General features: G+C 35.4%; 1 non-coding gene across 1 annotated transcript; it reads right to left on the minus strand.

Moving 5' to 3' along the window:
• Positions 1-4,128: 4,128 nt before the first annotated feature.
• On the minus strand, positions 4,129-4,236 carry LOC112724599 (small nucleolar RNA R71). Its single transcript, XR_003163754.1, has one exon. It is a non-coding gene; the product is annotated as a small nucleolar RNA R71 (small nucleolar RNA).
• Positions 4,237-4,495: the final 259 nt, after the last annotated feature.

Consider the following 4,495-nt stretch of genomic DNA (forward strand, 5'->3'; position numbering starts at 1 on the left):
TTTACATTTCTGGACTTTACTATGAGTTTGTGTATTTTTCTGTGATTTCAGGTATTTTCTGGCAGAAATTGAGGGACTTGAGCAAAAATCAGATTCAGAGGTTGAAAAAGGACTGCTGATGTTGTTGGATTCTGACCTCCCTGCACTCAAAGTAGATTTTCTGGAGCTACAGAACTCGAAATGGCGCGCTTCTAATTGCGTTAGAAAGTAGACATTCAGGGCTTTCCAGAAATATATAATAGTCCATATTTTGGCCAAGAATAGATGACGTAAACTGGCGTTCAACGCCAGCTTTCTACCCAAATCTGGCGTCCAGCGCCAGAAAAGGAGCCAAAACCAGAGTTGAACGCCCAAACTGGCACTAAAACTGGCGTTCAACTCCAAGGAGGACCTCTACACGTGTAACACTCAAAGCCCAGCCCAAGCACACACCAAGTGGGCCCCGGAAGTGGATTTATGCATCGATTACTTACTCATGTAAACCCTAGTAGCTAGTTTATTATAAATAGGACCTTTTACTATTGTATTTAGCATCTTTGGACGCCTGGTTCTTAGATCAGGGGGGCTGGCCATTCGGCCATGCCTGGACCTCTCACTTATGTATTTTTAACGATAGAGTTTCTACACTCCATAGATTAAGGTGTGGAGTTCTGCTGTTCCTCAAAGATTAATGCAAAGTACTACTGTTTTCTATTCAATTCATCTTATTTCGCTTCTAAGATATCCATTCGTACCCAAGAACATGATGAAGGTGATGATTATGTGACGCTCATCATCATTATCCCTTATGAACGCGTGTCTGACAAACACTTCCGTTCTACATGAAATAAGCTAGAATGAATATCTCTTAGATCTCCTAACCAGAATCTTCGTGGCATAAGCTAGAATGATGGCAGCATTCAAGAGAATCCGGAAAGTCTAAACCTTGTCTGTGGTATTCCGAGTAGGATTCAATGAATGAATGACTGTGACGAACTCCAAACTCGCGATTGCAGGGCGTTAGTGACAGACGCAAAAGGATAGTAAATCCTATTCCAGCATGATCGAGAACCGGCAGATGAATAGCCGTGCCGTGACAGGGTGCGTGAGCGTATTATTCACTGAGAGGATAAGATGAAGCCATTGACAAGGGTGATGCCTCCAGACGATTAGCCGTGCCGTGACAGGGCATTGGATCATTTTCCCGAGAGATGACCGAAAGTAGCCATTGATAGTGGTGATGTATCACATAAAGCCAGCCATGGAAAGGAGTAAGACTGATTGGATGAAGATAGCAGGAAAGCAGAGGTTCAAAGGAACGAAAAGCATCTCCATTCGCTTATCTGAAATTCCTACCAATGATTTACATAAGTACCTCTATCCCTATTCTATTATTTATTATTCGAAAACACCATTATCAATTTATATCTGCCTAACTGAGATTTGCAAGGTGACCATAGCTTGCTTCATACCAGCAATCTCCGTGGGATTCGACCCTTACTCACGTAAGGTATTACTTGGACGACCCAGTGCACTTGCTGGTTAGTTGTATCGAAGTTGTGAACCATGGTATTGGCACCATGTTCTTGGTGCCACTGCCAGGGAAAGAAAGAGCCATGAATTTTACATCATTAAAGTGTAATCACGATTACGCGTACCAAGTTGCTCACATTGCCAGGGATTGTTCGAGCCTGGACATCACAATTTCGTGCACCAAGTTTTTGGCGCCGTTGCCGGGGATTGTTTGAGTTTAGACAACTGACGGTTCATCTTGTTGCTCAGATTAGGTAATTTTCTTTTTATTTTATTTTCAAAAATTTTTCAAAAATATTTCTAAAAATTTCTCATCTGTTTTCGAAAAAATTATAAAAATGTTTTCAAAAATTTGATTCAAAATTTTTAAAGATGAATTCTAGTGTTTCATGAAGCATGTAAAGCCTAGCTGGCTGTAAAGCCATGTCTAAATTTATTTGGACTGAGGCCTGCAATTTGTTATCAAGAGCAATATACTCTAGTGTTAAATGCTGAAGCTTGGCTGGCCATTGGCCATGTCTAGTGTTTTGGACTGGAGCTTTCATTGAAAGCTTGGCTGGCTAATGAGCCATGTCTAATTCATGGACTGAAGCTTTAGACTAAGAATGCAAGATTCCTGGAATTCATGTTAAAAATTTTGAAATCCTTATTTTTTCTTTTTCATATAATTTTTGAAAAAAAAATAAAAAAAAATTAGAAAATCAAAAAAATCAAAAATATTTTTGTGTTTCTTGTTTGAGTCTTGAGTCATGTTATAAGTTTGGTGTCAATTGCATATGCATCTTGCATTTTTTCGAAAATATCATGCATTCATAGTGTTCTTCATGATCTTCAAGTTGTTCTTGGTAAGTCTTCTTGTTTGATCTTGATGATTTTTTGTTTTGTGTCTTTTCATGTTTATCATATGCATTCTTGAATTCTTAGTGCGTAAGCATTAAAGAATTCTAAGTTTGGTGTCTTGCATGTTTTTTTCGCATTAAAAATTTTTCAAAATTGTGTCTATGATGTTCATCTTGACATTCAAAGTGTTCTTGGTGTTCATCTTGACATTCATAGCATTCTTGCATGCATTCATTGTTTTGATCTAAAAATTTCATGCATTGCATAATTTTCATGTTTTTCATAAAAATTTCAAAAATCAAAAAAATATCTTTCCCTTTTTCTCTCATCAAATTCGAAAATTGAGTTGACTTTTTCAAAATTTTTTTAAATCAAGTTGTTTCTTATGAGTCAAATCAAATTTTCAGTTTGAAAATCTTATCTTTTTTAAAATCTTTTTCAAAAATCAAATCTTTTTCAAAATTCTTAGTTATTTTCGAAAATTCCAAAAATCTTTTTCAAAAATCTTTTTCTTATTTTTATATCAAATTTTCGAAAATAACATAAACAATTAATGTTTTGATTCAAAAATTTCAAGTTTGTTACTTGCTTGTTAAGAAAGATTCAAACTTTAAGTTCTAGAATCATATCTTGTGATTTCTTATGAATCAAGTCATTAATTGAGATTTTAAAAAAATCAAATCTTTTTCAAAACTAATTTCAATCATATCTTTTCAAAAATATCTTCTTATCTTATCTTTTTCAAAAATATCTTTTCAAAATATCTTTTCTAACTTCCTAACTTCTTATCTTTTCAAAATTTGTTTCAACTAACTAACTAACTTTTTATTTGTTTCTTAACTTTTTCAAAACTACCTAACTAACTCTCTCTCTCTAATTTTTGAAAATATCTTCCCTCTTTTTCAAAAAAATTTCTTTTTAATTAACTAATTATTCTTATTTTTATTTTTAATTAAAAAAAATTTCAAAAAAATACTAACAATTTTCAAAAACCATTTTCGAAAAACACTAACTCTTTTTCAAAATAATTTTCGAAAATTATCCCTCCCCCATCTTATTCTATTTATTCATTCATATCCTAACATCTCATCTCACATCTCTGCCATCCTCACAGTTGTGTTTCTTCCATTATATTACATTCTTTGTCTCCCCTTCTTCTTCTACTCACACAGGGATCCCTATACCGTGGTATAAAGGATCTCTATTATTATTATTATTTTTCTGTGCCTTCTTCTTTGTCATATGAGTAGGAGCAAGGATAAGAACATTCTTGTGGAAGCAGATCTAGAACCTGAAAGGACTCTGAAGAGAAAATTAAAAGAAGCTAAATTACAACAATCCAGAGAAAACCTTTCAGAAATTTTCGAACAGGAAAAGGATATGGCAGCCAAAAATAATAATAATGCAAGGAAGATGCTTGGTGACATTACTGCACCTAATTCCAATTTACATGGAAGAAGCATCTCCATTCCTGCCATTGGAGCAAACAACTTTGAGCTGAAACCTCAATTAGTTTCTCTGATGCAGCAGAACTGCAAGTTTCATGGACTTCCATCTGAAGATTCTTTTCAGTTCTTAACTGAATTCTTACAGATATGTGATACTGTTAAGACTAATGGAGTAGATCCTGAAGTCTACAGGCTCATGCTTTTCCCTTTTGCTGTAAGAGACAGAGCTAGATTATGGTTGGATTCTCAACCCAAAGACAGCCTGAACTCTTGGGATAAGCTGGTCACGGCTTTCTTAGCCAAGTACTTTCCTCCTCAAAAGCTGAGCAAGCTTAGAGCTGATGTTCAAACCTTCAGACAGAAAGAAGGTGAATCCCTCTATGAAGCTTGGGAAAGATACAAACAGTTGACCAAAAAGTGTCCTTCTGACATGCTTTCAGAATGGACCATCCTGTATATATTCTATGATGGTTTATCTGAGCTATCAAAGATGCCACTGGACACTTCTGCAGGTGGATCCATTCACCTAAAGAAAACGCCTGCAGAAGCTCAAGAACTCATTGACATGGTTGCTAATAACCAGTTCATGTACACTTCTGAAAGGAATCCTGTGAGTAATGTGACGCCTATGAAGAAGGGAGTTCTTGAAGTTGATACTCTGAATGCCATATTGGCTCAGAATAAAATATTGACTC

The sequence above is a fragment of the Arachis hypogaea genome, chromosome 11 (assembly GCF_003086295.3).
Source record: "Arachis hypogaea cultivar Tifrunner chromosome 11, arahy.Tifrunner.gnm2.J5K5, whole genome shotgun sequence".
NCBI lineage: Eukaryota > Viridiplantae > Streptophyta > Magnoliopsida > Fabales > Fabaceae > Arachis > Arachis hypogaea.